Source organism: Salmo salar, chromosome 03, assembly GCF_965601325.2.
Source record: "Salmo salar chromosome 03, fSalSal1, whole genome shotgun sequence".
NCBI lineage: Eukaryota > Metazoa > Chordata > Actinopteri > Salmoniformes > Salmonidae > Salmo > Salmo salar.
The window spans coordinates 10174991-10202315 of NC_138293.1; the positions used below are offsets into that span (position 1 = coordinate 10174991).

Sequence of the window (27325 nt, forward strand, 5' to 3'; positions counted from 1 at the left end):
CAGAAGGTCTCATTCTTCTTCATTTTTCAGAAAACAATCCTGAAACAATGTCTAAAGACTGTTGACATCTAGTGGAAGCCATAGGAACTGCAATCTGGGTCCTAACCCATTAGAAACTCAATAGGCATTCAATTGAAAACTTCCCACGTCAAATAAAGTCCCACTTCCCGGATGGATTTTCCTCAGATTTTCACCTGCCATATCAGTTCTGTTATACTCACAGACATCATTTGAACGGTTTTGGAAACTTTAAAGTGTGTTCTATCCAAATCTACCATTTATATGCATATCCTAGATTCTGGGCCTGAGTAACAGGCAGTTTACTTTGGGCACTCTTCTCATCCAGATGTCGAATCACTTCCCCTAAGCCATAAGAAGTTAAAATCCGTGTTCGAAGACTGATTTAAGCCTGTCAATCAATCACACAGCATCATCTGATCTGGGAATTTGCAGTGTGACAGGCTTTTATGAGAGACAATTGTCATCTAAAGCAGAATTGGTTTGGTTGTTTTCGTTCGAGGTTTGTACTGTAAGCCACATTGGTACTTGTGTTGATTCATTGACTTCGCTGTTTAAAGGAGGTAGAGATTGCACACATAAAAACACTGACCACGACGTGATTTGAACACGCAACCTTCTGATCTGGAGTCAGACGCGCTACCGTTGCGCCACGAGGTCTAGACAAAACGCGTCTTTGGAGGGGATGCCTAGTTCAGATTTCGTTGATTGTATCATTTGGAATGGAGGCCTGGATCTCTTGGGAAATGTATTATCTGACAATGCCCCCTCGTCAGCACGTGCCTCTGCCCGACAGGTTAGGTGTATGAAAATAAGTGAATGCAGAGCCCGAATAGCTCAGTCGGTAGAGCATCAGACTTTTAATCTGAGGGTCCAGGGTTCAAGTCCCTGTTTGGGCACTGCTTTAATGTTCACCTTCCTTCACTAGGCAGTCTTTCCATACTTGTATTTGGTCAGATTTAAAAATGGCTTTACTGCGAAAGCATACCATGCGATTATCTGAGGACAGCGCCCCTCTTCCAAAAGCATACAAACATTTTCCAATCATATAGAGTCACGAAAGTCAGAAATAGCCATCAAATTAATCACTTACCTTTGAAGATTTTCATCTGGTTGCAGTCACAAGAGTCTCAGCTACACAATAAATGTTTGTTTTGTTCAATAAAGTCCCTCTTTATATCCCAAAAACTCAGTTTTGTTGGCGCGTTGTGTTCAGTAATCCACTGGCTCAAAGGCGGTCAAAACACGCAGACGAATACGTCCGAACAGTACCGGTAAAGTTTGTTGAAACATGTCAAACGATTTTTATAATTAATCTTCAGGTTGGCAATTGTCTAAATACTCGATAATATTTCAACCAGACAATAGCGTATTCAATAGAAAGGAAAAACAACGACGGGCACGCACTTGGTCATGTGCGCAAACCAGCACTGCATGCTTCCTCAGTCCACTGACAGAAGGTCTCATTCTTCTTCATTTTTCAGAAAACAATCCTGAAACAATGTCTAAAGACTGTTGACATCTAGTGGAAGCCATAGGAACTGCAATCTGGGTCCTAACCCATTAGAAACTCAATAGGCATTCAATTGAAAACTTCCCACATCAAAAAAAATCCCACTTCCCGGATGGATTTTCCTCAGATTTTCACCTGCCATATCAGTTCTGTTATACTCACAGACATAATTTGAATGGTTTTGGAAACTTTAAAGTGTGTTCTATCCAAATCTACCATTTATATGCATATCCTAGATTCTGGGCCTGAGTAACAGGCAGTTTACTTTGGGCACTCTTCTCATCCAGATGTCGAATCACTTCCCCTAAGCCATAAGAAGTTAAAATCTGTGTTCGAAGACTGATTTAAGCCTGTGAATCAATCACACAGCATCATCTGATCTGGGAATTTGCAGTGTGACAGGCTTTTATGAGAGACAATTGTCATCTAAAGCAGAATTGGTTTGGTTGTTTTCGTTCGAGGTTTGTACTGTAAGCCACATTGGTACTTGTGTTGATTCATTGACTTCGCTGTTTAAAGGAGGTAGAGATTGCACACATAAAAACACTCACCACGACGTGATTTGAACACGCAACCTTCTGATCTGGAGTCAGACGCGCTACCGTTGCGCCACGAGGTCTAGACAAAATGCGTCTTTGGAGGGGATGCCTAGTTCAGATTTCGTTGATTGTATCATTTGGAATGGAGGCCTGGATCTCTTGGGAAATGTATTATCTGACAATGCCCCCTCGTCAGCACGTGCCTCTGCCCGACAGGTTAGGTGTATGAAAATAAGTGAATGCAGAGCCCGAATAGCTCAGTCGGTAGAGCATCAGACTTTTAATCTGAGGGTCCAGGGTTCAAGTCCCTGTTCGGGCGCTGCTTTAATGTTCACCTTCCTTCACTAGGCAGTCTTTCCATACTTGTATTTGGTCAGATTTAAAAATGGCTTTACTGCGAAAGCATACCATGCGATTATCTGAGGACAGCGCCCCTCTTCCAAAAGCATACAAACATTTTCCAATCATATAGAGTCACGAAAGTCAGAAATAGCCATCAAATGAATCACTTACCTTTGAAGATTTTCATCTGGTTGCAGTCACAAGAGTCTCAGCTACACAATAAATGTTTGTTTTGTTCAATAAAGTCCCTCTTTATATCCCAAAAACTCAGTTTTGTTGGCGCGTTGTGTTCAGTAATCCACTGGCTCAAAGGCGGTCAAAACACGCAGACGAATACGTCCGAACAGTACCGGTAAAGTTTGTTGAAACATGTCAAACGATTTTTATAATTAATCTTCAGGTTGGCAATTGTCTAAATACTCGATAATATTTCAACCGGACAATAGCGTATTCAATAGAAAGGAAAAACAACGACGGGCACGCACTTGGTCATGTGCGCAAACCAGCACTGCATGCTTCCTCAGTCCACTGACAGAAGGTCTCATTCTTCTTCATTTTTCAGAAAACAATCCTGAAACAATGTCTAAAGACTGTTGACATCTAGTGGAAGCCATAGGAACTGCAATCTGGGTCCTAACCCATTAGAAACTCAATAGGCATTCAATTGAAAACTTCCCACGTCAAATAAAGTCCCACTTCCCGGATGGATTTTCCTCAGATTTTCACCTGCCATATCAGTTCTGTTATACTCACAGACATCATTTGAACGGTTTTGGAAACTTTAAAGTGTGTTCTATCCAAATCTACCATTTATATGCATATCCTAGATTCTGGGCCTGAGTAACAGGCAGTTTACTTTGGGCACTCTTCTCATCCAGATGTCGAATCACTTCCCCTAAGCCATAAGAAGTTAAAATCCGTGTTCGAAGACTGATTTAAGCCTGTCAATCAATCACACAGCATCATCTGATCTGGGAATTTGCAGTGTGACAGGCTTTTATGAGAGACAATTGTCATCTAAAGCAGAATTGGTTTGGTTGTTTTCGTTCGAGGTTTGTACTGTAAGCCACATTGGTACTTGTGTTGATTCATTGACTTCGCTGTTTAAAGGAGGTAGAGATTGCACACATAAAAACACTGACCACGACGTGATTTGAACACGCAACCTTCTGATCTGGAGTCAGACGCGCTACCGTTGCGCCACGAGGTCTAGACAAAACGCGTCTTTGGAGGGGATGCCTAGTTCAGATTTCGTTGATTGTATCATTTGGAATGGAGGCCTGGATCTCTTGGGAAATGTATTATCTGACAATGCCCCCTCGTCAGCACGTGCCTCTGCCCGACAGGTTAGGTGTATGAAAATAAGTGAATGCAGAGCCCGAATAGCTCAGTCGGTAGAGCATCAGACTTTTAATCTGAGGGTCCAGGGTTCAAGTCCCTGTTCGGGCGCTGCTTTAATGTTCACCTTCCTTCACTAGGCAGTCTTTCCATACTTGTATTTGGTCAGATTTAAAAATGGCTTTACTGCGAAAGCATACCATGCGATTATCTGAGGACAGCGCCCCTCTTCCAAAAGCATACAAACATTTTCCAATCATATAGAGTCACGAAAGTCAGAAATAGCCATCAAATTAATCACTTACCTTTGAAGATTTTCATCTGGTTGCAGTCACAAGAGTCTCAGCTACACAATAAATGTTTGTTTTGTTCAATAAAGTCCCTCTTTATATCCCAAAAACTCAGTTTTGTTGGCGCGTTGTGTTCAGTAATCCACTGGCTCAAAGGCGGTCAAAACACGCAGACGAATACGTCCGAACAGTACCGGTAAAGTTTGTTGAAACATGTCAAACGATTTTTATAATTAATCTTCAGGTTGGCAATTGTCTAAATACTCGATAATATTTCAACCAGACAATAGCGTATTCAATAGAAAGGAAAAACAACGACGGGCACGCACTTGGTCATGTGCGCAAACCAGCACTGCATGCTTCCTCAGTCCACTGACAGAAGGTCTCATTCTTCTTCATTTTTCAGAAAACAATCCTGAAACAATGTCTAAAGACTGTTGACATCTAGTGGAAGCCATAGGAACTGCAATCTGGGTCCTAACCCATTAGAAACTCAATAGGCATTCAATTGAAAACTTCCCACGTCAAATAAAGTCCCACTTCCCGGATGGATTTTCCTCAGATTTTCACCTGCCATATCAGTTCTGTTATACTCACAGACATCATTTGAATGGTTTTGGAAACTTTAAAGTGTGTTCTATCCAAATCTACCATTTATATGCATATCCTAGATTCTGGGCCTGAGTAACAGGCAGTTTACTTTGGGCACTCTTCTCATCCAGATGTCGAATCACTTCCCCTAAGCCATAAGAAGTTAAAATCCGTGTTCGAAGACTGATTTAAGCCTGTCAATCAATCACACAGCATCATCTGATCTGGGAATTTGCAGTGTGACAGGCTTTTATGAGAGACAATTGTCATCTAAAGCAGAATTGGTTTGGTTGTTTTCGTTCGAGGTTTGTACTGTAAGCCACATTGGTACTTGTGTTGATTCATTGACTTCGCTGTTTAAAGGAGGTAGAGATTGCACACATAAAAACACTGACCACGACGTGATTTGAACACGCAACCTTCTGATCTGGAGTCAGACGCGCTACCGTTGCGCCACGAGGTCTAGACAAAACGCGTCTTTGGAGGGGATGCCTAGTTCAGATTTCGTTGATTGTATCATTTGGAATGGAGGCCTGGATCTCTTGGGAAATGTATTATCTGACAATGCCCCCTCGTCAGCACGTGCCTCTGCCCGACAGGTTAGGTGTATGAAAATAAGTAAATGCAGAGCCCGAATAGCTCAGTCGGTAGAGCATCAGACTTTTAATCTGAGGGTCCAGGGTTCAAGTCCCTGTTCGGGCGCTGCTTTAATGTTCACCTTCCTTCACTAGGCAGTCTTTCCATACTTGTATTTGGTCAGATTTAAAAATGGCTTTACAGCGAAAGCATACCATGCGATTATCTGAGGACAGCGCCCCTCTTCCAAAAGCATACAAACATTTTCCAATCATATAGAGTCACGAAAGTCAGAAATAGCCATCAAATTAATCACTTACCTTTGAAGATTTTCATCTGGTTGCAGTCACAAGAGTCTCAGCTACACAATAAATGTTTGTTTTGTTCAATAAAGTCCCTCTTTATATCCCAAAAACTCAGTTTTGTTGGCGCGTTGTGTTCAGTAATCCACTGGCTCAAAGGCGGTCAAAACACGCAGACGAATACGTCCGAACAGTACCGGTAAAGTTTGTTGAAACATGTCAAACGATTTTTATTATTAATCTTCAGGTTGGCAATTGTCTAAATACTCGATAATATTTCAACCGGACAATAGCGTATTCAATAGAAAGGAAAAACAACGACGGGCACGCACTTGGTCATGTGCGCAAACCAGCACTGCATGCTTCCTCAGTCCACTGACAGAAGGTCTCATTCTTCTTCATTTTTCAGAAAACAATCCTGAAACAATGTCTAAAGACTGTTGACATCTAGTGGAAGCCATAGGAACTGCAATCTGGGTCCTAACCCATTAGAAACTCAATAGGCATTCAATTGAAAACTTCCCACGTCAAATAAAGTCCCACTTCCCGGATGGATTTTCCTCAGATTTTCACCTGCCATATCAGTTCTGTTATACTCACAGACATCATTTGAACGGTTTTGGAAACTTTAAAGTGTGTTCTATCCAAATCTACCATTTATATGCATATCCTAGATTCTGGGCCTGAGTAACAGGCAGTTTACTTTGGGCACTCTTCTCATCCAGATGTCGAATCACTTCCCCTAAGCCATAAGAAGTTAAAATCCGTGTTCGAAGACTGATTTAAGCCTGTCAATCAATCACACAGCATCATCTGATCTGGGAATTTGCAGTGTGACAGGCTTTTATGAGAGACAATTGTCATCTAAAGCAGAATTGGTTTGGTTGTTTTCGTTCGAGGTTTGTACTGTAAGCCACATTGGTACTTGTGTTGATTCATTGACTTCGCTGTTTAAAGGAGGTAGAGATTGCACACATAAAAACACTGACCACGACGTGATTTGAACACGCAACCTTCTGATCTGGAGTCAGACGCGCTACCGTTGCGCCACGAGGTCTAGACAAAACGCGTCTTTGGAGGGGATGCCTAGTTCAGATTTCGTTGATTGTATCATTTGGAATGGAGGCCTGGATCTCTTGGGAAATGTATTATCTGACAATGCCCCCTCGTCAGCACGTGCCTCTGCCCGACAGGTTAGGTGTATGAAAATAAGTGAATGCAGAGCCCGAATAGCTCAGTCGGTAGAGCATCAGACTTTTAATCTGAGGGTCCAGGGTTCAAGTCCCTGTTCGGGCGCTGCTTTAATGTTCACCTTCCTTCACTAGGCAGTCTTTCCATACTTGTATTTGGTCAGATTTAAAAATGGCTTTACTGCGAAAGCATACCATGCGATTATCTGAGGACAGCGCCCCTCTTCCAAAAGCATACAAACATTTTCCAATCATATAGAGTCACGAAAGTCAGAAATAGCCATCAAATTAATCACTTACCTTTGAAGATTTTCATCTGGTTGCAGTCACAAGAGTCTCAGCTACACAATAAATGTTTGTTTTGTTCAATAAAGTCCCTCTTTATATCCCAAAAACTCAGTTTTGTTGGCGCGTTGTGTTCAGTAATCCACTGGCTCAAAGGCGGTCAAAACACGCAGACGAATACGTCCGAACAGTACCGGTAAAGTTTGTTGAAACATGTCAAACGATTTTTATTATTAATCTTCAGGTTGGCAATTGTCTAAATACTCGATAATATTTCAACCGGACAATAGCGTATTCAATAGAAAGGAAAAACAACGACGGGCACGCACTTGGTCATGTGCGCAAACCAGCACTGCATGCTTCCTCAGTCCACTGACAGAAGGTCTCATTCTTCTTCATTTTTCAGAAAACAATCCTGAAACAATGTCTAAAGACTGTTGACATCTAGTGGAAGCCATAGGAACTGCAATCTGGGTCCTAACCCATTAGAAACTCAATAGGCATTCAATTGAAAACTTCCCACGTCAAATAAAGTCCCACTTCCCGGATGGATTTCCCTCAGATTTTCACCTGCCATATCAGTTCTGTTATACTCACAGACATCATTTGAATGGTTTTGGAAACTTTAAAGTGTGTTCTATCCAAATCTACCATTTATATGCATATCCTAGATTCTGGGCCTGAGTAACAGGCAGTTTACTTTGGGCACTCTTCTCATCCAGATGTCGAATCACTTCCCCTAAGCCATAAGAAGTTAAAATCCGTGTTCGAAGACTGATTTAAGCCTGTCAATCAATCACACAGCATCATCTGATCTGGGAATTTGCAGTGTGACAGGCTTTTATGAGAGACAATTGTCATCTAAAGCAGAATTGGTTTGGTTGTTTTCGTTCGAGGTTTGTACTGTAAGCCACATTGGTACTTGTGTTGATTCATTGACTTCGCTGTTTAAAGGAGGTAGAGATTGCACACATAAAAACACTGACCACGACGTGATTTGAACACGCAACCTTCTGATCTGGAGTCAGACGCGCTACCGTTGCGCCACGAGGTCTAGACAAAACGCGTCTTTGGAGGGGATGCCTAGTTCAGATTTCGTTGATTGTATCATTTGGAATGGAGGCCTGGATCTCTTGGGAAATGTATTATCTGACAATGCCCCCTCGTCAGCACGTGCCTCTGCCCGACAGGTTAGGTGTATGAAAATAAGTAAATGCAGAGCCCGAATAGCTCAGTCGGTAGAGCATCAGACTTTTAATCTGAGGGTCCAGGGTTCAAGTCCCTGTTCGGGCGCTGCTTTAATGTTCACCTTCCTTCACTAGGCAGTCTTTCCATACTTGTATTTGGTCAGATTTAAAAATGGCTTTACTGCGAAAGCATACCATGCGATTATCTGAGGACAGCGCCCCTCTTCCAAAAGCATACAAACATTTTCCAATCATATAGAGTCACGAAAGTCAGAAATAGCCATCAAATTAATCACTTACCTTTGAAGATTTTCATCTGGTTGCAGTCACAAGAGTCTCAGCTACACAATAAATGTTTGTTTTGTTCAATAAAGTCCCTCTTTATATCCCAAAAACTCAGTTTTGTTGGCGCGTTGTGTTCAGTAATCCACTGGCTCAAAGGCGGTCAAAACACGCAGACGAATACGTCCGAACAGTACCGGTAAAGTTTGTTGAAACATGTCAAACGATTTTTATTATTAATCTTCAGGTTGGCAATTGTCTAAATACTCGATAATATTTCAACCGGACAATAGCGTATTCAATAGAAAGGAAAAACAACGACGGGCACGCACTTGGTCATGTGCGCAAACCAGCACTGCATGCTTCCTCAGTCCACTGACAGAAGGTCTCATTCTTCTTCATTTTTCAGAAAACAATCCTGAAACAATGTCTAAAGACTGTTGACATCTAGTGGAAGCCATAGGAACTGCAATCTGGGTCCTAACCCATTAGAAACTCAATAGGCATTCAATTGAAAACTTCCCACGTCAAATAAAGTCCCACTTCCCGGATGGATTTCCCTCAGATTTTCACCTGCCATATCAGTTCTGTTATACTCACAGACATCATTTGAATGGTTTTGGAAACTTTAAAGTGTGTTCTATCCAAATCTACCATTTATATGCATATCCTAGATTCTGGGCCTGAGTAACAGGCAGTTTACTTTGGGCACTCTTCTCATCCAGATGTCGAATCACTTCCCCTAAGCCATAAGAAGTTAAAATCCGTGTTCGAAGACTGATTTAAGCCTGTCAATCAATCACACAGCATCATCTGATCTGGGAATTTGCAGTGTGACAGGCTTTTATGAGAGACAATTGTCATCTAAAGCAGAATTGGTTTGGTTGTTTTCGTTCGAGGGTTTGTACTGTAAGCCACATTGGTACTTGTGTTGATTCATTGACTTCGCTGTTTAAAGGAGGTAGAGATTGCACACATAAAAACACTGACCACGACGTGATTTGAACACGCAACCTTCTGATCTGGAGTCAGACGCGCTACCGTTGCGCCACGAGGTCTAGACAAAACGCGTCTTTGGAGGGGATGCCTAGTTCAGATTTCGTTGATTGTATCATTTGGAATGGAGGCCTGGATCTCTTGGGAAATGTATTATCTGACAATGCCCCCTCGTCAGCACGTGCCTCTGCCCGACAGGTTAGGTGTATGAAAATAAGTAAATGCAGAGCCCGAATAGCTCAGTCGGTAGAGCATCAGACTTTTAATCTGAGGGTCCAGGGTTCAAGTCCCTGTTCGGGCGCTGCTTTAATGTTCACCTTCCTTCACTAGGCAGTCTTTCCATACTTGTATTTGGTCAGATTTAAAAATGGCTTTACTGCGAAAGCATACCATGCGATTATCTGAGGACAGCGCCCCTCTTCCAAAAGCATACAAACATTTTCCAATCATATAGAGTCACGAAAGTCAGAAATAGCCATCAAATTAATCACTTACCTTTGAAGATTTTCATCTGGTTGCAGTCACAAGAGTCTCAGCTACACAATAAATGTTTGTTTTGTTCAATAAAGTCCCTCTTTATATCCCAAAAACTCAGTTTTGTTGGCGCGTTGTGTTCAGTAATCCACTGGCTCAAAGGCGGTCAAAACACGCAGACGAATACGTCCGAACAGTACCGGTAAAGTTTGTTGAAACATGTCAAACGATTTTTATTATTAATCTTCAGGTTGGCAATTGTCTAAATACTCGATAATATTTCAACCGGACAATAGCGTATTCAATAGAAAGGAAAAACAACGACGGGCACGCACTTGGTCATGTGCGCAAACCAGCACTGCATGCTTCCTCAGTCCACTGACAGAAGGTCTCATTCTTCTTCATTTTTCAGAAAACAATCCTGAAACAATGTCTAAAGACTGTTGACATCTAGTGGAAGCCATAGGAACTGCAATCTGGGTCCTAACCCATTAGAAACTCAATAGGCATTCAATTGAAAACTTCCCACGTCAAATAAAGTCCCACTTCCCGGATGGATTTTCCTCAGATTTTCACCTGCCATATCAGTTCTGTTATACTCACAGACATCATTTGAACGGTTTTGGAAACTTTAAAGTGTGTTCTATCCAAATCTACCATTTATATGCATATCCTAGATTCTGGGCCTGAGTAACAGGCAGTTTACTTTGGGCACTCTTCTCATCCAGATGTCGAATCACTTCCCCTAAGCCATAAGAAGTTAAAATCCGTGTTCGAAGACTGATTTAAGCCTGTCAATCAATCAATCACACAGCATCATCTGATCTGGGAATTTGCAGTGTGACAGGCTTTTATGAGAGACAATTGTCATCTAAAGCAGAATTGGTTTGGTTGTTTTCGTTCGAGGTTTGTACTGTAAGCCACATTGGTACTTGTGTTGATTCATTGACTTCGCTGTTTAAAGGAGGTAGAGATTGCACACATAAAAACACTGACCACGACGTGATTTGAACACGCAACCTTCTGATCTGGAGTCAGACGCGCTACCGTTGCGCCACGAGGTCTAGACAAAACGCGTCTTTGGAGGGGATGCCTAGTTCAGATTTCGTTGATTGTATCATTTGGAATGGAGGCCTGGATCTCTTGGGAAATGTATTATCTGACAATGCCCCCTCGTCAGCACGTGCCTCTGCCCGACAGGTTAGGTGTATGAAAATAAGTGAATGCAGAGCCCGAATAGCTCAGTCGGTAGAGCATCAGACTTTTAATCTGAGGGTCCAGGGTTCAAGTCCCTGTTCGGGCGCTGCTTTAATGTTCACCTTCCTTCACTAGGCAGTCTTTCCATACTTGTATTTGGTCAGATTTAAAAATGGCTTTACTGCGAAAGCATACCATGCGATTATCTGAGGACAGCGCCCCTCTTCCAAAAGCATACAAACATTTTCCAATCATATAGAGTCACGAAAGTCAGAAATAGCCATCAAATTAATCACTTACCTTTGAAGATTTTCATCTGGTTGCAGTCACAAGAGTCTCAGCTACACAATAAATGTTTGTTTTGTTCAATAAAGTCCCTCTTTATATCCCAAAAACTCAGTTTTGTTGGCGCGTTGTGTTCAGTAATCCACTGGCTCAAAGGCGGTCAAAACACGCAGACGAATACGTCCGAACAGTACCGGTAAAGTTTGTTGAAACATGTCAAACGATTTTTATAATTAATCTTCAGGTTGGCAATTGTCTAAATACTCGATAATATTTCAACCAGACAATAGCGTATTCAATAGAAAGGAAAAACAACGACGGGCACGCACTTGGTCATGTGCGCAAACCAGCACTGCATGCTTCCTCAGTCCACTGACAGAAGGTCTCATTCTTCTTCATTTTTCAGAAAACAATCCTGAAACAATGTCTAAAGACTGTTGACATCTAGTGGAAGCCATAGGAACTGCAATCTGGGTCCTAACCCATTAGAAACTCAATAGGCATTCAATTGAAAACTTCCCACGTCAAATAAAGTCCCACTTCCCGGATGGATTTCCCTCAGATTTTCACCTGCCATATCAGTTCTGTTATACTCACAGACATCATTTGAATGGTTTTGGAAACTTTAAAGTGTGTTCTATCCAAATCTACCATTTATATGCATATCCTAGATTCTGGGCCTGAGTAACAGGCAGTTTACTTTGGGCACTCTTCTCATCCAGATGTCGAATCACTTCCCCTAAGCCATAAGAAGTTAAAATCCGTGTTCGAAGACTGATTTAAGCCTGTCAATCAATCACACAGCATCATCTGATCTGGGAATTTGCAGTGTGACAGGCTTTTATGAGAGACAATTGTCATCTAAAGCAGAATTGGTTTGGTTGTTTTCGTTCGAGGTTTGTACTGTAAGCCACATTGGTACTTGTGTTGATTCATTGACTTCGCTGTTTAAAGGAGGTAGAGATTGCACACATAAAAACACTGACCACGACGTGATTTGAACACGCAACCTTCTGATCTGGAGTCAGACGCGCTACCGTTGCGCCACGAGGTCTAGACAAAACGCGTCTTTGGAGGGGATGCCTAGTTCAGATTTCGTTGATTGTATCATTTGGAATGGAGGCCTGGATCTCTTGGGAAATGTATTATCTGACAATGCCCCCTCGTCAGCACGTGCCTCTGCCCGACAGGTTAGGTGTATGAAAATAAGTAAATGCAGAGCCCGAATAGCTCAGTCGGTAGAGCATCAGACTTTTAATCTGAGGGTCCAGGGTTCAAGTCCCTGTTCGGGCGCTGCTTTAATGTTCACCTTCCTTCACTAGGCAGTCTTTCCATACTTGTATTTGGTCAGATTTAAAAATGGCTTTACTGCGAAAGCATACCATGCGATTATCTGAGGACAGCGCCCCTCTTCCAAAAGCATACAAACATTTTCCAATCATATAGAGTCACGAAAGTCAGAAATAGCCATCAAATTAATCACTTACCTTTGAAGATTTTCATCTGGTTGCAGTCACAAGAGTCTCAGCTACACAATAAATGTTTGTTTTGTTCAATAAAGTCCCTCTTTATATCCCAAAAACTCAGTTTTGTTGGCGCGTTGTGTTCAGTAATCCACTGGCTCAAAGGCGGTCAAAACACGCAGACGAATACGTCCGAACAGTACCGGTAAAGTTTGTTGAAACATGTCAAACGATTTTTATAATTAATCTTCAGGTTGGCAATTGTCTAAATACTCGATAATATTTCAACCGGACAATAGCGTATTCAATAGAAAGGAAAAACAACGACGGGCACGCACTTGGTCATGTGCGCAAACCAGCACTGCATGCTTCCTCAGTCCACTGACAGAAGGTCTCATTCTTCTTCATTTTTCAGAAAACAATCCTGAAACAATGTCTAAAGACTGTTGACATCTAGTGGAAGCCATAGGAACTGCAATCTGGGTCCTAACCCATTAGAAACTCAATAGGCATTCAATTGAAAACTTCCCACGTCAAATAAAGTCCCACTTCCCGGATGGATTTTCCTCAGATTTTCACCTGCCATATCAGTTCTGTTATACTCACAGACATCATTTGAACGGTTTTGGAAACTTTAAAGTGTGTTCTATCCAAATCTACCATTTATATGCATATCCTAGATTCTGGGCCTGAGTAACAGGCAGTTTACTTTGGGCACTCTTCTCATCCAGATGTCGAATCACTTCCCCTAAGCCATAAGAAGTTAAAATCCGTGTTCGAAGACTGATTTAAGCCTGTCAATCAATCACACAGCATCATCTGATCTGGGAATTTGCAGTGTGACAGGCTTTTATGAGAGACAATTGTCATCTAAAGCAGAATTGGTTTGGTTGTTTTCGTTCGAGGTTTGTACTGTAAGCCACATTGGTACTTGTGTTGATTCATTGACTTCGCTGTTTAAAGGAGGTAGAGATTGCACACATAAAAACACTGACCACGACGTGATTTGAACACGCAACCTTCTGATCTGGAGTCAGACGCGCTACCGTTGCGCCACGAGGTCTAGACAAAACGCGTCTTTGGAGGGGATGCCTAGTTCAGATTTCGTTGATTGTATCATTTGGAATGGAGGCCTGGATCTCTTGGGAAATGTATTATCTGACAATGCCCCCTCGTCAGCACGTGCCTCTGCCCGACAGGTTAGGTGTATGAAAATAAGTAAATGCAGAGCCCGAATAGCTCAGTCGGTAGAGCATCAGACTTTTAATCTGAGGGTCCAGGGTTCAAGTCCCTGTTCGGGCGCTGCTTTAATGTTCACCTTCCTTCACTAGGCAGTCTTTCCATACTTGTATTTGGTCAGATTTAAAAATGGCTTTACTGCGAAAGCATACCATGCGATTATCTGAGGACAGCGCCCCTCTTCCAAAAGCATACAAACATTTTCCAATCATATAGAGTCACGAAAGTCAGAAATAGCCATCAAATTAATCACTTACCTTTGAAGATTTTCATCTGGTTGCAGTCACAAGAGTCTCAGCTACACAATAAATGTTTGTTTTGTTCAATAAAGTCCCTCTTTATATCCCAAAAACTCAGTTTTGTTGGCGCGTTGTGTTCAGTAATCCACTGGCTCAAAGGCGGTCAAAACACGCAGACGAATACGTCCGAACAGTACCGGTAAAGTTTGTTGAAACATGTCAAACGATTTTTATTATTAATCTTCAGGTTGGCAATTGTCTAAATACTCGATAATATTTCAACCGGACAATAGCGTATTCAATAGAAAGGAAAAACAACGACGGGCACGCACTTGGTCATGTGCGCAAACCAGCACTGCATGCTTCCTCAGTCCACTGACAGAAGGTCTCATTCTTCTTCATTTTTCAGAAAACAATCCTGAAACAATGTCTAAAGACTGTTGACATCTAGTGGAAGCCATAGGAACTGCAATCTGGGTCCTAACCCATTAGAAACTCAATAGGCATTCAATTGAAAACTTCCCACGTCAAATAAAGTCCCACTTCCCGGATGGATTTTCCTCAGATTTTCACCTGCCATATCAGTTCTGTTATACTCACAGACATCATTTGAACGGTTTTGGAAACTTTAAAGTGTGTTCTATCCAAATCTACCATTTATATGCATATCCTAGATTCTGGGCCTGAGTAACAGGCAGTTTACTTTGGGCACTCTTCTCATCCAGATGTCGAATCACTTCCCCTAAGCCATAAGAAGTTAAAATCCGTGTTCGAAGACTGATTTAAGCCTGTCAATCAATCAATCACACAGCATCATCTGATCTGGGAATTTGCAGTGTGACAGGCTTTTATGAGAGACAATTGTCATCTAAAGCAGAATTGGTTTGGTTGTTTTCGTTCGAGGTTTGTACTGTAAGCCACATTGGTACTTGTGTTGATTCATTGACTTCGCTGTTTAAAGGAGGTAGAGATTGCACACATAAAAACACTGACCACGACGTGATTTGAACACGCAACCTTCTGATCTGGAGTCAGACGCGCTACCGTTGCGCCACGAGGTCTAGACAAAACGCGTCTTTGGAGGGGATGCCTAGTTCAGATTTCGTTGATTGTATCATTTGGAATGGAGGCCTGGATCTCTTGGGAAATGTATTATCTGACAATGCCCCCTCGTCAGCACGTGCCTCTGCCCGACAGGTTAGGTGTATGAAAATAAGTGAATGCAGAGCCCGAATAGCTCAGTCGGTAGAGCATCAGACTTTTAATCTGAGGGTCCAGGGTTCAAGTCCCTGTTCGGGCGCTGCTTTAATGTTCACCTTCCTTCACTAGGCAGTCTTTCCATACTTGTATTTGGTCAGATTTAAAAATGGCTTTACTGCGAAAGCATACCATGCGATTATCTGAGGACAGCGCCCCTCTTCCAAAAGCATACAAACATTTTCCAATCATATAGAGTCACGAAAGTCAGAAATAGCCATCAAATTAATCACTTACCTTTGAAGATTTTCATCTGGTTGCAGTCACAAGAGTCTCAGCTACACAATAAATGTTTGTTTTGTTCAATAAAGTCCCTCTTTATATCCCAAAAACTCAGTTTTGTTGGCGCGTTGTGTTCAGTAATCCACTGGCTCAAAGGCGGTCAAAACACGCAGACGAATACGTCCGAACAGTACCGGTAAAGTTTGTTGAAACATGTCAAACGATTTTTATAATTAATCTTCAGGTTGGCAATTGTCTAAATACTCGATAATATTTCAACCAGACAATAGCGTATTCAATAGAAAGGAAAAACAACGACGGGCACGCACTTGGTCATGTGCGCAAACCAGCACTGCATGCTTCCTCAGTCCACTGACAGAAGGTCTCATTCTTCTTCATTTTTCAGAAAACAATCCTGAAACAATGTCTAAAGACTGTTGACATCTAGTGGAAGCCATAGGAACTGCAATCTGGGTCCTAACCCATTAGAAACTCAATAGGCATTCAATTGAAAACTTCCCACGTCAAATAAAGTCCCACTTCCCGGATGGATTTCCCTCAGATTTTCACCTGCCATATCAGTTCTGTTATACTCACAGACATCATTTGAATGGTTTTGGAAACTTTAAAGTGTGTTCTATCCAAATCTACCATTTATATGCATATCCTAGATTCTGGGCCTGAGTAACAGGCAGTTTACTTTGGGCACTCTTCTCATCCAGATGTCGAATCACTTCCCCTAAGCCATAAGAAGTTAAAATCCGTGTTCGAAGACTGATTTAAGCCTGTCAATCAATCACACAGCATCATCTGATCTGGGAATTTGCAGTGTGACAGGCTTTTATGAGAGACAATTGTCATCTAAAGCAGAATTGGTTTGGTTGTTTTCGTTCGAGGTTTGTACTGTAAGCCACATTGGTACTTGTGTTGATTCATTGACTTCGCTGTTTAAAGGAGGTAGAGATTGCACACATAAAAACACTGACCACGACGTGATTTGAACACGCAACCTTCTGATCTGGAGTCAGACGCGCTACCGTTGCGCCACGAGGTCTAGACAAAACGCGTCTTTGGAGGGGATGCCTAGTTCAGATTTCGTTGATTGTATCATTTGGAATGGAGGCCTGGATCTCTTGGGAAATGTATTATCTGACAATGCCCCCTCGTCAGCACGTGCCTCTGCCCGACAGGTTAGGTGTATGAAAATAAGTAAATGCAGAGCCCGAATAGCTCAGTCGGTAGAGCATCAGACTTTTAATCTGAGGGTCCAGGGTTCAAGTCCCTGTTCGGGCGCTGCTTTAATGTTCACCTTCCTTCACTAGGCAGTCTTTCCATACTTGTATTTGGTCAGATTTAAAAATGGCTTTACTGCGAAAGCATACCATGCGATTATCTGAGGACAGCGCCCCTCTTCCAAAAGCATACAAACATTTTCCAATCATATAGAGTCACGAAAGTCAGAAATAGCCATCAAATTAATCACTTACCTTTGAAGATTTTCATCTGGTTGCAGTCACAAGAGTCTCAGCTACACAATAAATGTTTGTTTTGTTCAATAAAGTCCCTCTTTATATCCCAAAAACTCAGTTTTGTTGGCGCGTTGTGTTCAGTAATCCACTGGCTCAAAGGCGGTCAAAACACGCAGACGAATACGTCCGAACAGTACCGGTAAAGTTTGTTGAAACATGTCAAACGATTTTTATAATTAATCTTCAGGTTGGCAATTGTCTAAATACTCGATAATATTTCAACCGGACAATAGCGTATTCAATAGAAAGGAAAAACAACGACGGGCACGCACTTGGTCATGTGCGCAAACCAGCACTGCATGCTTCCTCAGTCCACTGACAGAAGGTCTCATTCTTCTTCATTTTTCAGAAAACAATCCTGAAACAATGTCTAAAGACTGTTGACATCTAGTGGAAGCCATAGGAACTGCAATCTGGGTCCTAACCCATTAGAAACTCAATAGGCATTCAATTGAAAACTTCCCACGTCAAATAAAGTCCCACTTCCCGGATGGATTTTCCTCAGATTTTCACCTGCCATATCAGTTCTGTTATACTCACAGACATCATTTGAACGGTTTTGGAAACTTTAAAGTGTGTTCTATCCAAATCTACCATTTATATGCATATCCTAGATTCTGGGCCTGAGTAACAGGCAGTTTACTTTGGGCACTCTTCTCATCCAGATGTCGAATCACTTCCCCTAAGCCATAAGAAGTTAAAATCCGTGTTCGAAGACTGATTTAAGCCTGTCAATCAATCACACAGCATCATCTGATCTGGGAATTTGCAGTGTGACAGGCTTTTATGAGAGACAATTGTCATCTAAAGCAGAATTGGTTTGGTTGTTTTCGTTCGAGGTTTGTACTGTAAGCCACATTGGTACTTGTGTTGATTCATTGACTTCGCTGTTTAAAGGAGGTAGAGATTGCACACATAAAAACACTGACCACGACGTGATTTGAACACGCAACCTTCTGATCTGGAGTCAGACGCGCTACCGTTGCGCCACGAGGTCTAGACAAAACGCGTCTTTGGAGGGGATGCCTAGTTCAGATTTCGTTGATTGTATCATTTGGAATGGAGGCCTGGATCTCTTGGGAAATGTATTATCTGACAATGCCCCCTCGTCAGCACGTGCCTCTGCCCGACAGGTTAGGTGTATGAAAATAAGTAAATGCAGAGCCCGAATAGCTCAGTCGGTAGAGCATCAGACTTTTAATCTGAGGGTCCAGGGTTCAAGTCCCTGTTCGGGCGCTGCTTTAATGTTCACCTTCCTTCACTAGGCAGTCTTTCCATACTTGTATTTGGTCAGATTTAAAAATGGCTTTACTGCGAAAGCATACCATGCGATTATCTGAGGACAGCGCCCCTCTTCCAAAAGCATACAAACATTTTCCAATCATATAGAGTCACGAAAGTCAGAAATAGCCATCAAATTAATCACTTACCTTTGAAGATTTTCATCTGGTTGCAGTCACAAGAGTCTCAGCTACACAATAAATGTTTGTTTTGTTCAATAAAGTCCCTCTTTATATCCCAAAAACTCAGTTTTGTTGGCGCGTTGTGTTCAGTAATCCACTGGCTCAAAGGCGGTCAAAACACGCAGACGAATACGTCCGAACAGTACCGGTAAAGTTTGTTGAAACATGTCAAACGATTTTTATAATTAATCTTCAGGTTGGCAATTGTCTAAATACTCGATAATATTTCAACCGGACAATAGCGTATTCAATAGAAAGGAAAAACAACGACGGGCACGCACTTGGTCATGTGCGCAAACCAGCACTGCATGCTTCCTCAGTCCACTGACAGAAGGTCTCATTCTTCTTCATTTTTCAGAAAACAATCCTGAAACAATGTCTAAAGACTGTTGACATCTAGTGGAAGCCATAGGAACTGCAATCTGGGTCCTAACCCATTAGAAACTCAATAGGCATTCAATTGAAAACTTCCCACGTCAAATAAAGTCCCACTTCCCGGATGGATTTTCCTCAGATTTTCACCTGCCATATCAGTTCTGTTATACTCACAGACATCATTTGAACGGTTTTGGAAACTTTAAAGTGTGTTCTATCCAAATCTACCATTTATATGCATATCCTAGATTCTGGGCCTGAGTAACAGGCAGTTTACTTTGGGCACTCTTCTCATCCAGATGTCGAATCACTTCCCCTAAGCCATAAGAAGTTAAAATCCGTGTTCGAAGACTGATTTAAGCCTGTCAATCAATCACACAGCATCATCTGATCTGGGAATTTGCAGTGTGACAGGCTTTTATGAGAGACAATTGTCATCTAAAGCAGAATTGGTTTGGTTGTTTTCGTTCGAGGTTTGTACTGTAAGCCACATTGGTACTTGTGTTGATTCATTGACTTCGCTGTTTAAAGGAGGTAGAGATTGCACACATAAAAACACTGACCACGACGTGATTTGAACACGCAACCTTCTGATCTGGAGTCAGACGCGCTACCGTTGCGCCACGAGGTCTAGACAAAACGCGTCTTTGGAGGGGATGCCTAGTTCAGATTTCGTTGATTGTATCATTTGGAATGGAGGCCTGGATCTCTTGGGAAATGTATTATCTGACAATGCCCCCTCGTCAGCACGTGCCTCTGCCCGACAGGTTAGGTGTATGAAAATAAGTGAATGCAGAGCCCGAATAGCTCAGTCGGTAGAGCATCAGACTTTTAATCTGAGGGTCCAGGGTTCAAGTCCCTGTTCGGGCGCTGCTTTAATGTTCACCTTCCTTCACTAGGCAGTCTTTCCATACTTGTATTTGGTCAGATTTAAAAATGGCTTTACTGCGAAAGCATACCATGCGATTATCTGAGGACAGCGCCCCTGTTCCAAAAGCATACAAACATTTTCCAATCATATAGAGTCACGAAAGTCAGAAATAGCCATCAAATTAATCACTTACCTTTGAAGATTTTCATCTGGTTGCAGTCACAAGAGTCTCAGCTACACAATAAATGTTTGTTTTGTTCAATAAAGTCCCTCTTTATATCCCAAAAACTCAGTTTTGTTGGCGCGTTGTGTTCAGTAATCCACTGGCTCAAAGGCGGTCAAAACACGCAGACGAATACGTCCGAACAGTACCGGTAAAGTTTGTTGAAACATGTCAAACGATTTTTATAATTAATCTTCAGGTTGGCAATTGTCTAAATACTCGATAATATTTCAACCAGACAATAGCGTATTCAATAGAAAGGAAAAACAACGACGGGCACGCACTTGGTCATGTGCGCAAACCAGCACTGCATGCTTCCTCAGTCCACTGACAGAAGGTCTCATTCTTCTTCATTTTTCAGAAAACAATCCTGAAACAATGTCTAAAGACTGTTGACATCTAGTGGAAGCCATAGGAACTGCAATCTGGGTCCTAACCCATTAGAAACTCAATAGGCATTCAATTGAAAACTTCCCACGTCAAATAAAGTCCCACTTCCCGGATGGATTTTCCTCAGATTTTCACCTGCCATATCAGTTCTGTTATACTCACAGACATCATTTGAACGGTTTTGGAAACTTTAAAGTGTGTTCTATCCAAATCTACCATTTATATGCATATCCTAGATTCTGGGCCTGAGTAACAGGCAGTTTACTTTGGGCACTCTTCTCATCCAGATGTCGAATCACTTCCCCTAAGCCATAAGAAGTTAAAATCCGTGTTCGAAGACTGATTTAAGCCTGTCAATCAATCACACAGCATCATCTGATCTGGGAATTTGCAGTGTGACAGGCTTTTATGAGAGACAATTGTCATCTAAAGCAGAATTGGTTTGGTTGTTTTCGTTCGAGGTTTGTACTGTAAGCCACATTGGTACTTGTGTTGATTCATTGACTTCGCTGTTTAAAGGAGGTAGAGATTGCACACATAAAAACACTGACCACGACGTGATTTGAACACGCAACCTTCTGATCTGGAGTCAGACGCGCTACCGTTGCGCCACGAGGTCTAGACAAAACGCGTCTTTGGAGGGGATGCCTAGTTCAGATTTCGTTGATTGTATCATTTGGAATGGAGGCCTGGATCTCTTGGGAAATGTATTATCTGACAATGCCCCCTCGTCAGCACGTGCCTCTGCCCGACAGGTTAGGTGTATGAAAATAAGTAAATGCAGAGCCCGAATAGCTCAGTCGGTAGAGCATCAGACTTTTAATCTGAGGGTCCAGGGTTCAAGTCCCTGTTCGGGCGCTGCTTTAATGTTCACCTTCCTTCACTAGGCAGTCTTTCCATACTTGTATTTGGTCAGATTTAAAAATGGCTTTACTGCGAAAGCATACCATGCGATTATCTGAGGACAGCGCCCCTCTTCCAAAAGCATACAAACATTTTCCAATCATATAGAGTCACGAAAGTCAGAAATAGCCATCAAATTAATCACTTACCTTTGAAGATTTTCATCTGGTTGCAGTCACAAGAGTCTCAGCTACACAATAAATGTTTGTTTTGTTCAATAAAGTCCCTCTTTATATCCCAAAAACTCAGTTTTGTTGGCGCGTTGTGTTCAGTAATCCACTGGCTCAAAGGCGGTCAAAACACGCAGACGAATACGTCCGAACAGTACCGGTAAAGTTTGTTGAAACATGTCAAACGATTTTTATAATTAATCTTCAGGTTGGCAATTGTCTAAATACTCGATAATATTTCAACCAGACAATAGCGTATTCAATAGAAAGGAAAAACAACGACGGGCACGCACTTGGTCATGTGCGCAAACCAGCACTGCATGCTTCCTCAGTCCACTGACAGAAGGTCTCATTCTTCTTCATTTTTCAGAAAACAATCCTGAAACAATGTCTAAAGACTGTTGACATCTAGTGGAAGCCATAGGAACTGCAATCTGGGTCCTAACCCATTAGAAACTCAATAGGCATTCAATTGAAAACTTCCCACGTCAAATAAAGTCCCACTTCCCGGATGGATTTTCCTCAGATTTTCACCTGCCATATCAGTTCTGTTATACTCACAGACATCATTTGAACGGTTTTGGAAACTTTAAAGTGTGTTCTATCCAAATCTACCATTTATATGCATATCCTAGATTCTGGGCCTGAGTAACAGGCAGTTTACTTTGGGCACTCTTCTCATCCAGATGTCGAATCACTTCCCCTAAGCCATAAGAAGTTAAAATCCGTGTTCGAAGACTGATTTAAGCCTGTCAATCAATCACACAGCATCATCTGATCTGGGAATTTGCAGTGTGACAGGCTTTTATGAGAGACAATTGTCATCTAAAGCAGAATTGGTTTGGTTGTTTTCGTTCGAGGTTTGTACTGTAAGCCACATTGGTACTTGTGTTGATTCATTGACTTCGCTGTTTAAAGGAGGTAGAGATTGCACACATAAAAACACTGACCACGACGTGATTTGAACACGCAACCTTCTGATCTGGAGTCAGACGCGCTACCGTTGCGCCACGAGGTCTAGACAAAACGCGTCTTTGGAGGGGATGCCTAGTTCAGATTTCGTTGATTGTATCATTTGGAATGGAGGCCTGGATCTCTTGGGAAATGTATTATCTGACAATGCCCCCTCGTCAGCACGTGCCTCTGCCCGACAGGTTAGGTGTATGAAAATAAGTAAATGCAGAGCCCGAATAGCTCAGTCGGTAGAGCATCAGACTTTTAATCTGAGGGTCCAGGGTTCAAGTCCCTGTTCGGGCGCTGCTTTAATGTTCACCTTCCTTCACTAGGCAGTCTTTCCATACTTGTATTTGGTCAGATTTAAAAATGGCTTTACTGCGAAAGCATACCATGCGATTATCTGAGGACAGCGCCCCTCTTCCAAAAGCATACAAACATTTTCCAATCATATAGAGTCACGAAAGTCAGAAATAGCCATCAAATTAATCACTTACCTTTGAAGATTTTCATCTGGTTGCAGTCACAAGAGTCTCAGCTACACAATAAATGTTTGTTTTGTTCAATAAAGTCCCTCTTTATATCCCAAAAACTCAGTTTTGTTGGCGCGTTGTGTTCAGTAATCCACTGGCTCAAAGGCGGTCAAAACACGCAGACGAATACGTCCGAACAGTACCGGTAAAGTTTGTTGAAACATGTCAAACGATTTTTATAATTAATCTTCAGGTTGGCAATTGTCTAAATACTCGATAATATTTCAACCAGACAATAGCGTATTCAATAGAAAGGAAAAACAACGACGGGCACGCACTTGGTCATGTGCGCAAACCAGCACTGCATGCTTCCTCAGTCCACTGACAGAAGGTCTCATTCTTCTTCATTTTTCAGAAAACAATCCTGAAACAATGTCTAAAGACTGTTGACATCTAGTGGAAGCCATAGGAACTGCAATCTGGGTCCTAACCCATTAGAAACTCAATAGGCATTCAATTGAAAACTTCCCACGTCAAATAAAGTCCCACTTCCCGGATGGATTTTCCTCAGATTTTCACCTGCCATATCAGTTCTGTTATACTCACAGACATCATTTGAATGGTTTTGGAAACTTTAAAGTGTGTTCTATCCAAATCTACCATTTATATGCATATCCTAGATTCTGGGCCTGAGTAACAGGCAGTTTACTTTGGGCACTCTTCTCATCCAGATGTCGAATCACTTCCCCTAAGCCATAAGAAGTTAAAATCCGTGTTCGAAGACTGATTTAAGCCTGTCAATCAATCACACAGCATCATCTGATCTGGGAATTTGCAGTGTGACAGGCTTTTATGAGAGACAATTGTCATCTAAAGCAGAATTGGTTTGGTTGTTTTCGTTCGAGGTTTGTACTGTAAGCCACATTGGTACTTGTGTTGATTCATTGACTTCGCTGTTTAAAGGAGGTAGAGATTGCACACATAAAAACACTGACCACGACGTGATTTGAACACGCAACCTTCTGATCTGGAGTCAGACGCGCTACCGTTGCGCCACGAGGTCTAGACAAAACGCGTCTTTGGAGGGGATGCCTAGTTCAGATTTCGTTGATTGTATCATTTGGAATGGAGGCCTGGATCTCTTGGGAAATGTATTATCTGACAATGCCCCCTCGTCAGCACGTGCCTCTGCCCGACAGGTTAGGTGTATGAAAATAAGTAAATGCAGAGCCCGAATAGCTCAGTCGGTAGAGCATCAGACTTTTAATCTGAGGGTCCAGGGTTCAAGTCCCTGTTCGGGCGCTGCTTTAATGTTCACCTTCCTTCACTAGGCAGTCTTTCCATACTTGTATTTGGTCAGATTTAAAAATGGCTTTACTGCGAAAGCATACCATGCGATTATCTGAGGACAGCGCCCCTCTTCCAAAAGCATACAAACATTTTCCAATCATATAGAGTCACGAAAGTCAGAAATAGCCATCAAATTAATCACTTACCTTTGAAGATTTTCATCTGGTTGCAGTCACAAGAGTCTCAGCTACACAATAAATGTTTGTTTTGTTCAATAAAGTCCCTCTTTATATCCCAAAAACTCAGTTTTGTTGGCGCGTTGTGTTCAGTAATCCACTGGCTCAAAGGCGGTCAAAACACGCAGACGAATACGTCCGAACAGTACCGGTAAAGTTTGTTGAAACATGTCAAACGATTTTTATAATTAATCTTCAGGTTGGCAATTGTCTAAATACTCGATAATATTTCAACCAGACAATAGCGTATTCAATAGAAAGGAAAAACAACGACGGGCACGCACTTGGTCATGTGCGCAAACCAGCACTGCATGCTTCCTCAGTCCACTGACAGAAGGTCTCATTCTTCTTCATTTTTCAGAAAACAATCCTGAAACAATGTCTAAAGACTGTTGACATCTAGTGGAAGCCATAGGAACTGCAATCTGGGTCCTAACCCATTAGAAACTCAATAGGCATTCAATTGAAAACTTCCCACGTCAAATAAAGTCCCACTTCCCGGATGGATTTTCCTCAGATTTTCACCTGCCATATCAGTTCTGTTATACTCACAGACATCATTTGAATGGTTTTGGAAACTTTAAAGTGTGTTCTATCCAAATCTACCATTTATATGCATATCCTAGATTCTGGGCCTGAGTAACAGGCAGTTTACTTTGGGCACTCTTCTCATCCAGATGTCGAATCACTTCCCCTAAGCCATAAGAAGTTAAAATCCGTGTTCGAAGACTGATTTAAGCCTGTCAATCAATCACACAGCATCATCTGATCTGGGAATTTGCAGTGTGACAGGCTTTTATGAGAGACAATTGTCATCTAAAGCAGAATTGGTTTGGTTGTTTTCGTTCGAGGTTTGTACTGTAAGCCACATTGGTACTTGTGTTGATTCATTGACTTCGCTGTTTAAAGGAGGTAGAGATTGCACACATAAAAACACTGACCACGACGTGATTTGAACACGCAACCTTCTGATCTGGAGTCAGACGCGCTACCGTTGCGCCACGAGGTCTAGACAAAACGCGTCTTTGGAGGGGATGCCTAGTTCAGATTTCGTTGATTGTATCATTTGGAATGGAGGCCTGGATCTCTTGGGAAATGTATTATCTGACAATGCCCCCTCGTCAGCACGTGCCTCTGCCCGACAGGTTAGGTGTATGAAAATAAGTAAATGCAGAGCCCGAATAGCTCAGTCGGTAGAGCATCAGACTTTTAATCTGAGGGTCCAGGGTTCAAGTCCCTGTTCGGGCGCTGCTTTAATGTTCACCTTCCTTCACTAGGCAGTCTTTCCATACTTGTATTTGGTCAGATTTAAAAATGGCTTTACTGCGAAAGCATACCATGCGATTATCTGAGGACAGCGCCCCTCTTCCAAAAGCATACAAACATTTTCCAATCATATAGAGTCACGAAAGTCAGAAATAGCCATCAAATTAATCACTTACCTTTGAAGATTTTCATCTGGTTGCAGTCACAAGAGTCTCAGCTACACAATAAATGTTTGTTTTGTTCAATAAAGTCCCTCTTTATATCCCAAAAACTCAGTTTTGTTGGCGCGTTGTGTTCAGTAATCCACTGGCTCAAAGGCGGTCAAAACACGCAGACGAATACGTCCGAACAGTACCGGTAAAGTTTGTTGAAACATGTCAAACGATTTTTATAATTAATCTTCAGGTTGGCAATTGTCTAAATACTCGATAATATTTCAACCAGACAATAGCGTATTCAATAGAAAGGAAAAACAACGACGGGCACGCACTTGGTCATGTGCGCAAACCAGCACTGCATGCTTCCTCAGTCCACTGACAGAAGGTCTCATTCTTCTTCATTTTTCAGAAAACAATCCTGAAACAATGTCTAAAGACTGTTGACATCTAGTGGAAGCCATAGGAACTGCAATCTGGGTCCTAACCCATTAGAAACTCAATAGGCATTCAATTGAAAACTTCCCACGTCAAATAAAGTCCCACTTCCCGGATGGATTTTCCTCAGATTTTCACCTGCCATATCAGTTCTGTTATACTCACAGACATCATTTGAATGGTTTTGGAAACTTTAAAGTGTGTTCTATCCAAATCTACCATTTATATGCATATCCTAGATTCTGGGCCTGAGTAACAGGCAGTTTACTTTGGGCACTCTTCTCATCCAGATGTCGAATCACTTCCCCTAAGCCATAAGAAGTTAAAATCCGTGTTCGAAGACTGATTTAAGCCTGTCAATCAATCACACAGCATCATCTGATCTGGGAATTTGCAGTGTGACAGGCTTTTATGAGAGACAATTGTCATCTAAAGCAGAATTGGTTTGGTTGTTTTCGTTCGAGGTTTGTACTGTAAGCCACATTGGTACTTGTGTTGATTCATTGACTTCGCTGTTTAAAGGAGGTAGAGATTGCACACATAAAAACACTGACCACGACGTGATTTGAACACGCAACCTTCTGATCTGGAGTCAGACGCGCTACCGTTGCGCCACGAGGTCTAGACAAAACGCGTCTTTGGAGGGGATGCCTAGTTCAGATTTCGTTGATTGTATCATTTGGAATGGAGGCCTGGATCTCTTGGGAAATGTATTATCTGACAATGCCCCCTCGTCAGCACGTGCCTCTGCCCGACAGGTTAGG

At 42.0% G+C, this 27325-nt stretch overlaps 37 non-coding genes across 37 annotated transcripts; 18 read left to right on the forward strand and 19 right to left on the reverse strand.

Annotated features, from left to right (window-relative positions):
- Positions 1–606: 606 nt before the first annotated feature.
- trnaw-cca (transfer RNA tryptophan (anticodon CCA)) lies at positions 607–678 on the reverse strand. The gene has a single exon. It is a non-coding gene; the product is annotated as a tRNA-Trp (tRNA).
- Positions 679–844: 166 nt separating this feature from the next.
- On the forward strand, positions 845–917 carry trnak-uuu (transfer RNA lysine (anticodon UUU)). The gene has a single exon. It is a non-coding gene; the product is annotated as a tRNA-Lys (tRNA).
- A 1161-nt stretch (positions 918–2078) lies between these two features.
- On the reverse strand, positions 2079–2150 carry trnaw-cca (transfer RNA tryptophan (anticodon CCA)). Its single transcript has one exon. It is a non-coding gene; the product is annotated as a tRNA-Trp (tRNA).
- A 166-nt stretch (positions 2151–2316) lies between these two features.
- Positions 2317–2389, forward strand: trnak-uuu (transfer RNA lysine (anticodon UUU)). The gene has a single exon. It is a non-coding gene; the product is annotated as a tRNA-Lys (tRNA).
- A 1161-nt stretch (positions 2390–3550) lies between these two features.
- trnaw-cca (transfer RNA tryptophan (anticodon CCA)) lies at positions 3551–3622 on the reverse strand. Its single transcript has one exon. It is a non-coding gene; the product is annotated as a tRNA-Trp (tRNA).
- A 166-nt stretch (positions 3623–3788) lies between these two features.
- trnak-uuu (transfer RNA lysine (anticodon UUU)) lies at positions 3789–3861 on the forward strand. Its single transcript has one exon. It is a non-coding gene; the product is annotated as a tRNA-Lys (tRNA).
- Positions 3862–5022: 1161 nt separating this feature from the next.
- On the reverse strand, positions 5023–5094 carry trnaw-cca (transfer RNA tryptophan (anticodon CCA)). The gene has a single exon. It is a non-coding gene; the product is annotated as a tRNA-Trp (tRNA).
- A 166-nt stretch (positions 5095–5260) lies between these two features.
- Positions 5261–5333, forward strand: trnak-uuu (transfer RNA lysine (anticodon UUU)). Its single transcript has one exon. It is a non-coding gene; the product is annotated as a tRNA-Lys (tRNA).
- A 1161-nt stretch (positions 5334–6494) lies between these two features.
- trnaw-cca (transfer RNA tryptophan (anticodon CCA)) lies at positions 6495–6566 on the reverse strand. Its single transcript has one exon. It is a non-coding gene; the product is annotated as a tRNA-Trp (tRNA).
- A 166-nt stretch (positions 6567–6732) lies between these two features.
- trnak-uuu (transfer RNA lysine (anticodon UUU)) lies at positions 6733–6805 on the forward strand. The gene has a single exon. It is a non-coding gene; the product is annotated as a tRNA-Lys (tRNA).
- Positions 6806–7966: 1161 nt separating this feature from the next.
- trnaw-cca (transfer RNA tryptophan (anticodon CCA)) lies at positions 7967–8038 on the reverse strand. Its single transcript has one exon. It is a non-coding gene; the product is annotated as a tRNA-Trp (tRNA).
- Positions 8039–8204: 166 nt separating this feature from the next.
- On the forward strand, positions 8205–8277 carry trnak-uuu (transfer RNA lysine (anticodon UUU)). Its single transcript has one exon. It is a non-coding gene; the product is annotated as a tRNA-Lys (tRNA).
- A 1162-nt stretch (positions 8278–9439) lies between these two features.
- On the reverse strand, positions 9440–9511 carry trnaw-cca (transfer RNA tryptophan (anticodon CCA)). Its single transcript has one exon. It is a non-coding gene; the product is annotated as a tRNA-Trp (tRNA).
- A 166-nt stretch (positions 9512–9677) lies between these two features.
- trnak-uuu (transfer RNA lysine (anticodon UUU)) lies at positions 9678–9750 on the forward strand. The gene has a single exon. It is a non-coding gene; the product is annotated as a tRNA-Lys (tRNA).
- Positions 9751–10915: 1165 nt separating this feature from the next.
- Positions 10916–10987, reverse strand: trnaw-cca (transfer RNA tryptophan (anticodon CCA)). Its single transcript has one exon. It is a non-coding gene; the product is annotated as a tRNA-Trp (tRNA).
- A 166-nt stretch (positions 10988–11153) lies between these two features.
- On the forward strand, positions 11154–11226 carry trnak-uuu (transfer RNA lysine (anticodon UUU)). The gene has a single exon. It is a non-coding gene; the product is annotated as a tRNA-Lys (tRNA).
- Positions 11227–12387: 1161 nt separating this feature from the next.
- On the reverse strand, positions 12388–12459 carry trnaw-cca (transfer RNA tryptophan (anticodon CCA)). The gene has a single exon. It is a non-coding gene; the product is annotated as a tRNA-Trp (tRNA).
- Positions 12460–12625: 166 nt separating this feature from the next.
- Positions 12626–12698, forward strand: trnak-uuu (transfer RNA lysine (anticodon UUU)). The gene has a single exon. It is a non-coding gene; the product is annotated as a tRNA-Lys (tRNA).
- Positions 12699–13859: 1161 nt separating this feature from the next.
- Positions 13860–13931, reverse strand: trnaw-cca (transfer RNA tryptophan (anticodon CCA)). The gene has a single exon. It is a non-coding gene; the product is annotated as a tRNA-Trp (tRNA).
- A 166-nt stretch (positions 13932–14097) lies between these two features.
- trnak-uuu (transfer RNA lysine (anticodon UUU)) lies at positions 14098–14170 on the forward strand. The gene has a single exon. It is a non-coding gene; the product is annotated as a tRNA-Lys (tRNA).
- A 1165-nt stretch (positions 14171–15335) lies between these two features.
- trnaw-cca (transfer RNA tryptophan (anticodon CCA)) lies at positions 15336–15407 on the reverse strand. The gene has a single exon. It is a non-coding gene; the product is annotated as a tRNA-Trp (tRNA).
- A 166-nt stretch (positions 15408–15573) lies between these two features.
- Positions 15574–15646, forward strand: trnak-uuu (transfer RNA lysine (anticodon UUU)). The gene has a single exon. It is a non-coding gene; the product is annotated as a tRNA-Lys (tRNA).
- Positions 15647–16807: 1161 nt separating this feature from the next.
- On the reverse strand, positions 16808–16879 carry trnaw-cca (transfer RNA tryptophan (anticodon CCA)). The gene has a single exon. It is a non-coding gene; the product is annotated as a tRNA-Trp (tRNA).
- A 166-nt stretch (positions 16880–17045) lies between these two features.
- On the forward strand, positions 17046–17118 carry trnak-uuu (transfer RNA lysine (anticodon UUU)). The gene has a single exon. It is a non-coding gene; the product is annotated as a tRNA-Lys (tRNA).
- A 1161-nt stretch (positions 17119–18279) lies between these two features.
- trnaw-cca (transfer RNA tryptophan (anticodon CCA)) lies at positions 18280–18351 on the reverse strand. Its single transcript has one exon. It is a non-coding gene; the product is annotated as a tRNA-Trp (tRNA).
- A 166-nt stretch (positions 18352–18517) lies between these two features.
- trnak-uuu (transfer RNA lysine (anticodon UUU)) lies at positions 18518–18590 on the forward strand. Its single transcript has one exon. It is a non-coding gene; the product is annotated as a tRNA-Lys (tRNA).
- Positions 18591–19751: 1161 nt separating this feature from the next.
- On the reverse strand, positions 19752–19823 carry trnaw-cca (transfer RNA tryptophan (anticodon CCA)). Its single transcript has one exon. It is a non-coding gene; the product is annotated as a tRNA-Trp (tRNA).
- Positions 19824–19989: 166 nt separating this feature from the next.
- Positions 19990–20062, forward strand: trnak-uuu (transfer RNA lysine (anticodon UUU)). Its single transcript has one exon. It is a non-coding gene; the product is annotated as a tRNA-Lys (tRNA).
- A 1161-nt stretch (positions 20063–21223) lies between these two features.
- trnaw-cca (transfer RNA tryptophan (anticodon CCA)) lies at positions 21224–21295 on the reverse strand. The gene has a single exon. It is a non-coding gene; the product is annotated as a tRNA-Trp (tRNA).
- Positions 21296–21461: 166 nt separating this feature from the next.
- On the forward strand, positions 21462–21534 carry trnak-uuu (transfer RNA lysine (anticodon UUU)). The gene has a single exon. It is a non-coding gene; the product is annotated as a tRNA-Lys (tRNA).
- Positions 21535–22695: 1161 nt separating this feature from the next.
- Positions 22696–22767, reverse strand: trnaw-cca (transfer RNA tryptophan (anticodon CCA)). The gene has a single exon. It is a non-coding gene; the product is annotated as a tRNA-Trp (tRNA).
- Positions 22768–22933: 166 nt separating this feature from the next.
- On the forward strand, positions 22934–23006 carry trnak-uuu (transfer RNA lysine (anticodon UUU)). The gene has a single exon. It is a non-coding gene; the product is annotated as a tRNA-Lys (tRNA).
- A 1161-nt stretch (positions 23007–24167) lies between these two features.
- Positions 24168–24239, reverse strand: trnaw-cca (transfer RNA tryptophan (anticodon CCA)). The gene has a single exon. It is a non-coding gene; the product is annotated as a tRNA-Trp (tRNA).
- Positions 24240–24405: 166 nt separating this feature from the next.
- On the forward strand, positions 24406–24478 carry trnak-uuu (transfer RNA lysine (anticodon UUU)). The gene has a single exon. It is a non-coding gene; the product is annotated as a tRNA-Lys (tRNA).
- Positions 24479–25639: 1161 nt separating this feature from the next.
- On the reverse strand, positions 25640–25711 carry trnaw-cca (transfer RNA tryptophan (anticodon CCA)). The gene has a single exon. It is a non-coding gene; the product is annotated as a tRNA-Trp (tRNA).
- Positions 25712–25877: 166 nt separating this feature from the next.
- Positions 25878–25950, forward strand: trnak-uuu (transfer RNA lysine (anticodon UUU)). Its single transcript has one exon. It is a non-coding gene; the product is annotated as a tRNA-Lys (tRNA).
- A 1161-nt stretch (positions 25951–27111) lies between these two features.
- Positions 27112–27183, reverse strand: trnaw-cca (transfer RNA tryptophan (anticodon CCA)). Its single transcript has one exon. It is a non-coding gene; the product is annotated as a tRNA-Trp (tRNA).
- Between the last annotated feature and the right edge of the window lie 142 nt (positions 27184–27325).